The sequence below is a fragment of the Anser brachyrhynchus genome (genome assembly GCF_964034855.1).
Source record: "Anser brachyrhynchus genome assembly, chromosome: 17".
Lineage (NCBI taxonomy): Eukaryota > Metazoa > Chordata > Aves > Anseriformes > Anatidae > Anser > Anser brachyrhynchus.
This window is the reverse complement of record NC_137710.1, coordinates 14315549-14328416: the sequence shown is the minus strand read 5'-3', so window position 1 is coordinate 14328416 and position 12868 is coordinate 14315549.

The following is a 12868-nucleotide window of genomic DNA, read 5'->3' as shown; positions in this document are numbered from 1 at the left end:
GTGAAGGTGCAGAGCTTACCAAGGAGGTGTCCCTGTCTTGGTGGAGAAGGAGCACAGAACATCGACTGCCTCTTCTAGGTTTTCAATTATTCCTTCTGCCCTCTCCCCACCCGCTCCCCCCAGCTCTCCCTTTTTCCTCACTCTAGGGTTTTGCTGTCATGAATTTTTTTACCACTACCTGCTAACACTTTTATATCCTAAGCTTATCTGTCCCACCCTGGGATGACAATGAGCATAATTTGGGCAAAAAATTGAGTATTATAATCTTCTATGTTTAGTATGTACTTCCTCAAGCTCCTTATCTTTTTAAGAGTTAACTTTAATGTTCATTTTATAAAGAATGAAGAAAAAGGTTTCACTCTGGGCACCGCAGACTTCAAGATTCTGTTCTGATGCCCAGAGAGGGTTTGGCACAGCCTGGGTATGCTGCTTTTGTTCAGAACTAAGGCATGTAGGCCCAACTTTTCCAGTGTGCTCCAGGCACCTGTCAGGACCCCCTGGGGCAGGACAGCCCAGCCGTGAGCTTGAGAGAGCTGGGCCATGGACGTCCTGGCTGTGGAGCTTCTCAGGGGCAGAGGTATGGTGGAACCAAAAGAGAGTGTTCATCTCCAGGGGAAAGAGAGAGAAGTCCGCCCTGTGGCACTTGGGGACTCCTGGACTCGCACATGCAGCACCTCGCTCAGGACCAAGCATGGGGACGCAGCTCCTTGGGAAGCCAAGGACAGGGACCGTGACCACATGGCAGCCGTGTGCTGTGAGGGGCAGTGCATATTGTGACCCAGAGTGGTGCTAGGCAACCGCCATGTCCCAGTGCAGGGCTGACAGGCACAGCCTCAGTCACCCCCAAGGCAGAGCTGGTCCCAGCCCAGACGTGCGGCTCCCAACAGGGTCCTGGGGCACCAGTGCAGGTGGGCTCGAGCTGGATGGTCTTTAAGGTCCCTTCCAACCCCAGGCATTGTAGGATTCTATGAGGGAGGCGGTGCACAAGGAATATGGGGTGGGGTGCTGATGTTTGAAAAAAGCAAAGAAACAACAAAACTAAGAGGAGGATTCAAACTAACAAAAGTGGTAGGATTGAAGGAAAGACCAAAGAAAGAAAAGGTCGTAATGCAAAGAAACACCCAAACAAAACAAAAGGAAACAAACACTGTCTATTCCATTGTTGCAGGGTTGGGAACCTACACCAATGGACACAAACGAACTAGAGCAACAGCCTTGGAGGAGTTTGAGGCAGCAAGCCGAGGTTTCAGCTGTGTTCAGAGAATGCGAAAAGGAAAGGCTCAATGAGATGCTTGGAAGGAGCCTTAAGGGGCAAACAGGACCAGACCTCAACAAATGGAGAAAAACCTGGGGAAGCTCCGTGCAATTTGAGCTAATCCGTGAGAGCTACAGGACATGCAGACACAGGCAGGTAACAAATACCAGACAGGTAAGCTGCTTTTCCAGAACTAACGCAGGTAAGGAAAAATTTTCCCTAAGTAAAATGTGGTGGAGGCAAAGGTAGCTAGCGGGCCTGTACCAACGTCCAAATTAGCCAGAATTCTCTGTTACCTAGCCTAGAGGGATCCGGGTTTAGGATCCTCAAAGAAAAAATTTCTCTTGGAGGAAGCCAAATCTTTTTTCTAGAAGCATGCCGAGGTGAGAAGGCAAGGGTAGCTACCAGGCATACACTTCCCTGTAAACTTGGCCAACCTTGTGGTGTCCCTACCCTGAAGGGCTTTGCAGCTGGTACCCAGAGCTAAATGTGTCTCAGGCAGAATCCCATACATTTTGAGAAACTTTTGTGGAGGAAGCGATGGTTGCTAGCAGGCATGCAGCTACGTCCAAAGTAGGGCCAAAGTTGAGAGGGACGTAACGTGGAGGGGTCTTCAGCTGGTATTGACAAGCAGTTGTGTATTTGGAGCTAGCCCAGAAGTTTTGCAAAACAAGATGAGCGAAGGGAAGTGAAGGTACCCAGGCAGGTAGCTCCCTCGAAAACTGGCCAAAGTTGTCAGGTACCTCCCCTGAAGCGATCTGAGGAGAGGATCCCAAACTAAATCTGTATGTGGAGGTAGCCACAAAGTTTTGGCAACCAAGATGAGCCAGAGGCAAGAGAAGCCTCTTGGCATGCACCTCCCTCCAAAATTGGCCAATGTTGTCGGGTACGTAGCCTGAAGGGGTCTGCGGACCGAATCCACAAGTCCCTCTCTCTCTGGAAGAGCCCCAAAACTTTCACCAAGTATGCCTGGGAGGAGGAACGGGTAGCTACTGGGCATGCACGTACTTCCCAATTTGGCCAGACTTCAGGTAGATCCCCCATACGGGTGTCCTGCTTTTCCAGAACTTGTGCAGGTAACACAGAATTTTGCATAAGTACAATGTGGTGGAGGCAAAGGTAGCTACCGGGCATGTAGCAACCTCTGAATTAGGCAAAATTCTCTGTTAGCTAGCCTAGAGGGATCCGAGTTGAGGATCCACAAAGAAAAAATCTCTCTTGGAGGAAGCCAAGTCTTTTTTCTAGAAGCATGCCGAGGTGAGAAGGCAAGGGTAGCTACCAGGCATACACTTCCCTCTAAACTTGGCCGAACTTGTGGTGTCCCTACCCTGAAGGGCTTTGCAGCCGGTACCCAGAGCTAAATGTTTCTCAGGCAGAATCCCAAACATTTGCAGAAGCTTCCCTGGAGGAGGCAATGGTAGCCAGCAGGCATGCAGCTACCTCCAAGGTAGAGCCAAAATTGTGAGGAACTTAACGCGGAGGGGTCTTCAGCTGGTATTGACAAGCAGTTGTGTATTTGGAGCTAGCCCAGAAGTTTTGCAAAACAAGATGAGCGAAGGGAAGTGAAGGTACCCAGGCAGGTAGCTCCCTCGAAAACTGGCCAAAGTTGTCAGGTACCTCCCCTGAAGCGATCTGAGGAGAGGATCCCAAACTAAATCTGTATGTGGAGGTAGCCACAAAGTTTTGGCAAAGAAGATCAGCCAGCTGTGTGGCATCCAGGGCAGCATTCCTAGCACAGGCAGTTTGTATGTGGTCTTGGACACTAGCTACGTGTGTCTTTATGGTGTCTGGGAGGCCACAGGTAAGGGGGAGTTAACCTTGCCAGCTGAATCAGGGCTTGCTTTGGAGATCTCCGTAGGAGATCCTTCTCCTGCATCGCTTGTATGCAGGCTGGTTTTTGAACAGATGCAGCCAAATGGGAGAACCCTGAGGTCTTCATGAGAAGGGATTGTCCTCTTTCTTGTGGGTCTATTCCACTGACCCAATAGGCAGCTAAAATGAATCTATGCCACTAACCCTATAGGCAGTTAATATGTTTATTTAACGTATAAATGCTATCGCAGGTATTCCTCACCAAAGTGAAGGTGAAGGTGCAGAGCTTACCAAGGAGGTGTCCCTGTCTTGGTGGAGAAGGAGCACAGAACATCGACTGCCTCTTCTAGGTTTTCAATTATTCCTTCTGCCCTCTCCCCACCCGCTCCCCCCAGCTCTCCCTTTTTCCTCACTCTAGGGTTTTGCTGTCATGAATTTTTTTACCACTACCTGCTAACACTTTTATATCCTAAGCTTATCTGTCCCACCCTGGGATGACAATGAGCATAATTTGGGCAAAAAATTGAGTATTAAAATCTTCTATGTTTAGTATGTACTTCCTCAAGCTCCTTATCTTTTTAAGAGTTAACTTTAATGTTCATTTTATAAAGAATGAAGAAAAAGGTTTCACTCTGGGCACCGCAGACTTCAAGATTCTGTTCTGATGCCCAGAGAGGGTTTGGCACAGCCTGGGTATGCTGCTTTTGTTCAGAACTAAGGCATGTAGGCCCAACTTTTCCAGTGTGCTCCAGGCACCTGTCAGGACCCCCTGGGGCAGGACAGCCCAGCCGTGAGCTTGAGAGAGCTGGGCCATGGACGTCCTGGCTGTGGAGCTTCTCAGGGGCAGAGGTATGGTGGAACCAAAAGAGAGTGTTCATCTCCAGGGGAAAGAGAGAGAAGTCCGCCCTGTGGCACTTGGGGACTCCTGGACTCGCACATGCAGCACCTCGCTCAGGACCAAGCATGGGGACGCAGCTCCTTGGGAAGCCAAGGACAGGGACCGTGACCACATGGCAGCCCTGTGCTGTGAGGGGCAGTGCATATTGTGACCCAGAGTGGTGCTAGGCAACCGCCATGTCCCAGTGCAGGGCTGACAGGCACAGCCTCAGTCACCCCCAAGGCAGAGCTGGCCCCAGCCCAGACATGCGGCTCACAACAGGGTCCTGGGGCACCAGTGCAGGTGGGCTCGAGCTGGATGGTCTTTAAGGTCCCTTCCAACCCCAGGCATTGTAGGATTCTATGAGGGAGGCGGTGCACAAGGAATATGGGGTGGGGTGCTGATGTTTGAAAAAAGCAAAGAAACAACAAAACTAAGAGGAGGATTCAAACTAACAAAAGTGGTAGGATTGAAGGAAAGACCAAAGAAAGAAAAGGTCGTAATGCAAAGAAACACCCAAACAAAACAAAAGGAAACAAACACTGTCTATTCCATTGTTGCAGGGTTGGGAACCTACACCAATGGACACAAACGAACTAGAGCAACAGCCTTGGAGGAGTTTGAGGCAGCAAGCCGAGGTTTCAGCTGTGTTCAGAGAATGCGAAAAGGAAAGGCTCAATGAGATGCTTGGAAGGAGCCTTAAGGGGCAAACAGGACCAGACCTCAACAAATGGAGAAAAACCTGGGGAAGCTCCGTGCAATTTGAGCTAATCCGTGAGAGCTACAGGACATGCAGACACAGGCAGGTAACAAATACCAGACAGGTAAGCTGCTTTTCCAGAACTAACGCAGGTAAGGAAAAATTTTCCCTAAGTAAAATGTGGTGGAGGCAAAGGTAGCTAGCGGGCCTGTACCAACGTCCAAATTAGCCAGAATTCTCTGTTACCTAGCCTAGAGGGATCCGGGTTTAGGATCCTCAAAGAAAAAAATCTCTCTTGGAGGAAGCCAAATCTTTTTTCTAGAAGCATGCCGAGGTGAGAAGGCAAGGGTAGCTACCATGCATACATTTCCCTGTAAACTTGGCCAACCTTGTGGTGTCCCTACCCTGAAGGGCTTTGCAGCTGGTACCCAGAGCTAAATGTGTCTCAGGCAGAATCCCATACATTTTGAGAAACTTTTGTGGAGGAAGCGATGGTTGCTAGCAGGCATGCAGCTACGTCCAAAGTAGGGCCAAAGTTGAGAGGGACGTAACGTGGAGGGGTCTTCAGCTGGTATTGACAAGCAGTTGTGTATTTGGAGCTAGCCCAGAAGTTTTGCAAAACAAGATGAGCGAAGGGAAGTGAAGGTACCCAGGCAGGTAGCTCCCTCGAAAACTGGCCAAAGTTGTCAGGTACCTCCCCTGAAGCGATCTGAGGAGAGGATCCCAAACTAAATCTGTATGTGGAGGTAGCCACAAAGTTTTGGCAACCAAGATGAGCCAGAGGCAAGAGAAGCCTCTTGGCATGCACCTCCCTCCAAAATTGGCCAATGTTGTCGGGTACGTAGCCTGAAGGGGTCTGCGGACCGAATCCACAAGTCCCTCTCTCTCTGGAAGAGCCCCAAAACTTTCACCAAGTATGCCTGGGAGGAGGAACGGGTAGCTACTGGGCATGCACGTACTTCCCAATTTGGCCAGACTTCAGGTAGATCCCCCATACGGGTGTCCTGCTTTTCCAGAACTGGTGCAGGCAACACAGAATTTTGCATAAGTACAATGTGGTGGAGGCAAAGGTAGCTACCGGGCATGTAGCAACCTCTGAATTAGGCAAAATTCTCTGTTAGCTAGCCTAGAGGGATCCGAGTTTAGGATCCACAAAGAAAAAATCTCTCTTGGAGGAAGCCAAGTCTTTTTTCTAGAAGCATGCCGAGGTGAGAAGGCAAGGGTAGCTACCAGGCATACACTTCCCTCTAAACTTGGCCGAACTTGTGGTGTCCCTACCCTGAAGGGCTTTGCAGCCGGTACCCAGAGCTAAATGTTTCTCAGGCAGAATCCCAAACATTTGCAGAAGCTTCCCTGGAGGAGGCAATGGTAGCCAGCAGGCATGCAGCTACTTCCAAAGTAGAGCCAAAATTGTGAGGGACTTAACGCGGGGGGGTCTTCAGCTGGTATTGACAAGCAGTTGTGTATTTGGAGCTAGCCCAGAAGTTTTGCAAAACAAGATGAGCGAAGGGAAGTGAAGGTACCCAGGCAGGTAGCTCCCTCGAAAACTGGCCAAAGTTGTCAGGTACCTCCCCTGAAGCGATCTGAGGAGAGGATCCCAAACTAAATCTGTATGTGGAGGTAGCCACAAAGTTTTGGCAAAGAAGATCAGCCAGCTGTGTGGCATCCAGGGCAGCATTCCTAGCACAGGCAGTTTGTATGTGGTCTTGGACACTAGCTACGTGTGTCTTTATGGTGTCTGGGAGGCCACAGGTAAGGGGGAGTTAACCTTGCCAGCTGAATCAGGGCTTGCTTTGGGGATCTCCGTAAGAGATCCTTCTCCTGCATCGCTTGTATGCAGGCTGGTTTTTGAACAGATGCAGCCAAATGGGAGAACCCTGAGGTCTTCATGAGAAGGGATTGTCCTCTTTCTTGTGGGTCTATTCCACTGACCCAATAGGCAGCTAAAATGAATCTATGCCACTAACCCTATAGGCAGTTAATATGTTTATTTAACGTATAAATGCTATCGCAGGTATTCCTCACCAAAGTGAAGGTGAAGGTGCAGAGCTTACCAAGGAGGTGTCCCTGTCTTGGTGGAGAAAGAGCACAGAACATCGACTGCCTCTTCTAGGTTTTCAATTATTCCTTCTGCCCTCTCCCCACCCGCTCCCCCCAGCTCTCCCTTTTTCCTCACTCTAGGGTTTTGCTGTCATGAATTTTTTTACCACTACCTGCTAACACTTTTATATCCTAAGCTTATCTGTCCCACCCTGGGATGACAATGAGCATAATTTGGGCAAAAAATTGAGTATTATAATCTTCTATGTTTAGTATGTACTTCCTCAAGCTCCTTATCTTTTTAAGAGTTAACTTTAATGTTCATTTTATAAAGAATGAAGAAAAAGGTTTCACTCTGGGCACCGCAGACTTCAAGATTCTGTTCTGATGCCCAGAGAGGGTTTGGCACAGCCTGGGTATGCTGCTTTTGTTCAGGACTAAGGCATGTAGGCCCAACTTTTCCAGTGTGCTCCAGGCACCTGTCAGGACCCCCTGGGGCAGGACAGCCCAGCCGTGAGCTTGAGAGAGCTGGGCCATGGACGTCCTGGCTGTGGAGCTTCTCAGGGGCAGAGGTATGGTGGAACCAAAAGAGAGTGTTCATCTCCGGGGGAAAGAGAGAGAAGTCCGCCCTGTGGCACTTGGGGACTCCTGGACTCGCACATGCAGCACCTCGCTCAGGACCAAGCATGGGGACGCAGCTCCTTGGGAAGCCAAGGACAGGGACCGTGACCACATGGCAGCCGTGTGCTGTGAGGGGCAGTGCATATTGTGACCCGGAGTGGTGCTAGGCAACCGCCATGTCCCAGTGCAGGGCTGACAGGCACAGCCTCAGTCACCCCCAAGGCAGAGCTGGCCCCAGCCCAGACGTGCGGCTCCCAACAGGGTCCTGGGGCACCAGTGCAGGTGGGCTCGAGCTGGATGGTCTTTAAGGTCCCTTCCAACCCCAGGCATTGTAGGATTCTATGAGGGAGGCGGTGCACAAGGAATATGGGGTGGGGTGCTGATGTTTGAAAAAAGCAAAGAAACAACAAAACTAAGAGGAGGATTCAAACTAACAAAAGTGGTAGGATTGAAGGAAAGACCAAAGAAAGAAAAGGTCGTAATGCAAAGAAACACCCAAACAAAACAAAAGGAAACAAACACTGTCTATTCCATTGTTGCAGGGTTGGGAACCTACACCAATGGACACAAACGAACTAGAGCAACAGCCTTGGAGGAGTTTGAGGCAGCAAGCCGAGGTTTCAGCTGTGTTCAGAGAATGCGAAAAGGAAAGGCTCAATGAGATGCTTGGAAGGAGCCTTAAGGGGCAAACAGGACCAGACCTCAACAAATGGAGAAAAACCTGGGGAAGCTCCGTGCAATTTGAGCTAATCCGTGAGAGCTACAGGACATGCAGACACAGGCAGGTAACAAATACCAGACAGGTAAGCTGCTTTTCCAGAACTAACGCAGGTAAGGAAAAATTTTCCCTAAGTAAAATGTGGTGGAGGCAAAGGTAGCTAGCGGGCATGTACCAACGTCCAAATTAGCCAGAATTCTCTGTTACCTAGCCTAGAGGGATCCGGGTTTAGGATCCTCAAAGAAAAAATCTCTCTTGGAGGAAGCCAAATCTTTTTTCTAGAAGCATGCCGAGGTGAGAAGGCAAGGGTAGCTACCATGCATACATTTCCCTGTAAACTTGGCCAACCTTGTGGTGTCCCTACCCTGAAGGGCTTTGCAGCTGGTACCCAGAGCTAAATGTGTCTCAGGCAGAATCCCATACATTTTGAGAAACTTTTGTGGAGGAAGCGATGGTTGCTAGCAGGCATGCAGCTACGTCCAAAGTAGGGCCAAAGTTGAGAGGGACGTAACGTGGAGGGGTCTTCAGCTGGTATTGACAAGCAGTTGTGTATTTGGAGCTAGCCCAGAAGTTTTGCAAAACAAGATGAGCGAAGGGAAGTGAAGGTACCCAGGCAGGTAGCTCCCTCGAAAACTGGCCAAAGTTGTCAGGTACCTCCCCTGAAGCGATCTGAGGAGAGGATCCCAAACTAAATCTGTATGTGGAGGTAGCCACAAAGTTTTGGCAACCAAGATGAGCCAGAGGCAAGAGAAGCCTCTTGGCATGCACCTCCCTCCAAAATTGGCCAATGTTGTCGGGTACGTAGCCTGAAGGGGTCTGCGGACCGAATCCACAAGTCCCTCTCTCTCTGGAAGAGCCCCAAAACTTTCACCAAGTATGCCTGGGAGGAGGAACGGGTAGCTACTGGGCATGCACGTACTTCCCAATTTGGCCAGACTTCAGGTAGATCCCCCATACGGGTGTCCTGCTTTTCCAGAACTTGTGCAGGTAACACAGAATTTTGCATAAGTACAATGTGGTGGAGGCAAAGGTAGCTACCGGGCATGTAGCAACCTCTGAATTAGGGAAAATTCTCTGTTAGCTAGCCTAGAGGGATCCGAGTTTAGGATCCACAAAGAAAAAATCTCTCTTGGAGGAAGCCAAGTCTTTTTTCTAGAAGCATGCCGAGGTGAGAAGGCAAGGGTAGCTACCAGGCATACACTTCCCTCTAAACTTGGCCGAACTTGTGGTGTCCCTACCCTGAAGGGCTTTGCAGCCGGTACCCACAGCTAAATGTTTCTCAGGCAGAATCCCAAACATTTGCAGAAGCTTCCCTGGAGGAGGCAATGGTAGCCAGCAGGCATGCAGCTACCTCCAAAGTAGAGCCAAACTTGTGAGGGACTTAACACGGGGGGGTCTTCAGCTGGTATTGACAAGCAGTTGTGTATTTGGAGCTAGCCCAGAAGTTTTGCAAAACAAGATGAGCGAAGGGAAGTGAAGGTACCCAGGCAGGTATCTCCCTCGAAAACTGGCCAAAGTTGTCAGGTACCTCCCCGGAAGCGATCTGAGGAGAGGATCCCAAACTAAATCTGTATGTGGAGGTAGCCACAAAGTTTTGGCAACCAAGATGAGCCAGAGGCAAGAGAAGCCTCTTGGCATGCACCTCCCTCCAAAATTGGCCAATGTTGTCGGGTACGTAGCCTGAAGGGGTCTGCGGACCGAATCCACAAGTCCCTCTCTCTCTGGAAGAGCCCCAAAACTTTCACCAAGTATGCCTGGGAGGAGGAACGGGTAGCTACTGGGCATGCACGTACTTCCCAATTTGGCCAGACTTCAGGTAGATCCCCCATACGGGTGTCCTGCTTTTCCAGAACTTGTGCAGGTAACACAGAATTTTGCATAAGTACAATGTAGTGGAGGCAAAGGTAGCTACCGGGCATGTAGCAACCTCTGAATTAGGCAAAATTCTCTGTTAGCTAGCCTAGAGGGATCCGAGTTTAGGATCCACAAAGAAAAAATCTCTCTTGGAGGAAGCCAAGTCTTTTTTCTAGAAGCATGCCGAGGTGAGAAGGCAAGGGTAGCTACCAGGCATACACTTCCCTCTAAACTTGGCCGAACTTGTGGTGTCCCTACCCTGAAGGGCTTTGCAGCCGGTACCCAGAGCTAAATGTTTCTCAGGCAGAATCCCAAACATTTGCAGAAGCTTCCCTGGAGGAGGCAATGGTAGCCAGCAGGCATGCAGCTACCTCCAAAGTAGAGCCAAAATTGTGAGGGACTTAACGCGGGGGGGTCTTCAGCTGGTATTGACAAGCAGTTGTGTATTTGGAGCTAGCCCAAAAGTTTTGCAAAACAAGATGAGCGAAGGGAAGTGAAGGTACCCAGGCAGGTAGCTCCCTCGAAAACTGGCCAAAGTTGTCAGGTACCTCCCCTGAAGCGATCTGAGGAGAGGATCCCAAACTAAATCTGTATGTGGAGGTAGCCACAAAATTTTGGCAACCAAGATGAGCCAGAGGCAAGAGAAGCCTCTTGGCATGCACGTCCCTCCAAAATTGGCCAATGTTGTCGGGTATGTAGCCTGAAGGGGTCTGCGGACCGAATCCACAAGTCCCTCTCTCTCTGGAAGAGCCCCAAAACTTTCACCAAGTATGCCTGGGAGGAGGAACGGGTAGCTACTGGGCATGCACGTACTTCCCAATTTGGCCAGACTTCAGGTAGATCCCCCATACGGGTGTCCTGCTTTTCCAGAACTTGTGCAGGTAACACAGAATTTTGCATAAGTACAATGTGGTGGAGGCAAAGGTAGCTACCGGGCATGTAGCAACCTCTGAATTAGGGAAAATTCTCTGTTAGCTAGCCTAGAGGGATCCGAGTTTAGGATCCACAAAGAAAAAATCTCTCTTGGAGGAAGCCAAGTCTTTTTTCTAGAAGCATGCCGAGGTGAGAAGGCAAGGGTAGCTACCAGGCATACACTTCCCTCTAAACTTGGCCGAACTTGTGGTGTCCCTACCCTGAAGGGCTTTGCAGCCGGTACCCAGAGCTAAATGTTTCTCAGGCAGAATCCCAAACATTTGCAGAAGCTTCCCTGGAGGAGGCAATGGTAGCCAGCAGGCATGCAGCTACCTCCAAAGTAGAGCCAAAATTGTGAGGGACTTAACGCGGGGGGGTCTTCAGCTGGTATTGACAAGCAGTTGTGTATTTGGAGCTAGCCCAGAAGTTTTGCAAAACAAGATGAGCGAAGGGAAGTGAAGGTACCCAGGCAGGTAGCTCCCTCGAAAACTGGCCAAAGTTGTCAGGTACCTCCCCTGAAGCGATCTGAGGAGAGGATCCCAAACTAAATCTGTATGTGGAGGTAGCCACAAAGTTTTGGCAACCAAGATGAGCCAGAGGCAAGAGAAGCCTCTTGGCATGCACCTCCCTCCAAAATTGGCCAATGTTGTCGGGTACGTAGCCTGAAGGGGTCTGCGGACCGAATCCACAAGTCCCTCTCTCTCTGGAAGAGCCCCAAAACTTTCACCAAGTATGCCTGGGAGGAGGAACGGGTAGCTACTGGGCATGCACGTACTTCCCAATTTGGCCAGACTTCAGGTAGATCCCCCATACGGGTGTCCTGCTTTTCCAGAACTTGTGCAGGTAACACAGAATTTTGCATAAGTACAATGTGGTGGAGGCAAAGGTAGCTACCGGGCATGTAGCAACCTCTGAATTAGGCAAAATTCTCTGTTAGCTAGCCTAGAGGGATCCGAGTTGAGGATCCACCAAGAAAAAATCTCTCTTGGAGGAAGCCAAGTCTTTTTTCTAGAAGCATGCCGAGGTGAGAAGGCAAGGGTAGCTACCAGGCATACACTTCCCTCTAAACTTGGCCGAACTTGTGGTGTCCCTACCCTGAAGGGCTTTGCAGCCGGTACCCAGAGCTAAATGTTTCTCAGGCAGAATCCCAAACATTTGCAGAAGCTTCCCTGGAGGAGGCAATGGTAGCCAGCAGGCATGCAGCTACCTCCAAAGTAGAGCCAAAATTGTGAGGGACTTAACGCGGGGGGGTCTTCAGCTGGTATTGACAAGCAGTTGTGTATTTGGAGCTAGCCCAGAAGTTTTGCAAAACAAGATGAGCGAAGGGAAGTGAAGGTACCCAGGCAGGTAGCTCCCTCGAAAACTGGCCAAAGTTGTCAGGTACCTCCCCTGAAGCGATCTGAGGAGAGGATCCCAAACTAAATCTGTATGTGGAGGTAGCCACAAAGTTTTGGCAACCAAGATGAGCCAGAGGCAAGAGAAGCCTCTTGGCATGCACCTCCCTCCAAAATTGGCCAATGTTGTCGGGTACGTAGCCTGAAGGGGTCTGCGGACCGAATCCACAAGTCCCTCTCTCTCTGGAAGAGCCCCAAAACTTTCACCAAGTATGCCTGGGAGGAGGAACGGGTAGCTACTGGGCATGCACGTACTTCCCAATTTGGCCAGACTTCAGGTAGATCCCCCATACGGGTGTCCTGCTTTTCCAGAACTTGTGCAGGTAACACAGAATTTTGCATAAGTACAATGTGGTGGAGGCAAAGGTAGCTACCGGGCATGTAGCAACCTCTGAATTAGGCAAAATTCTCTGTTAGCTAGCCTAGAGGGATCCGAGTTTAGGATCCACAAAGAAAAAATCTCTCTTGGAGGAAGCCAAGTCTTTTTTCTAGAAGCATGCCGAGGTGAGAAGGCAAGGGTAGCTACCAGGCATACACTTCCCTCTAAACTTGGCCGAACTTGTGGTGTCCCTACCCTGAAGGGCTTTGCAGCCGGTACCCAGAGCTAAATGTTTCTCAGGCAGAATCCCAAACATTTGCAGAAGCTTCCCTGGAGGAGGCAATGTTAGCCAGCAGGCATGCAGCT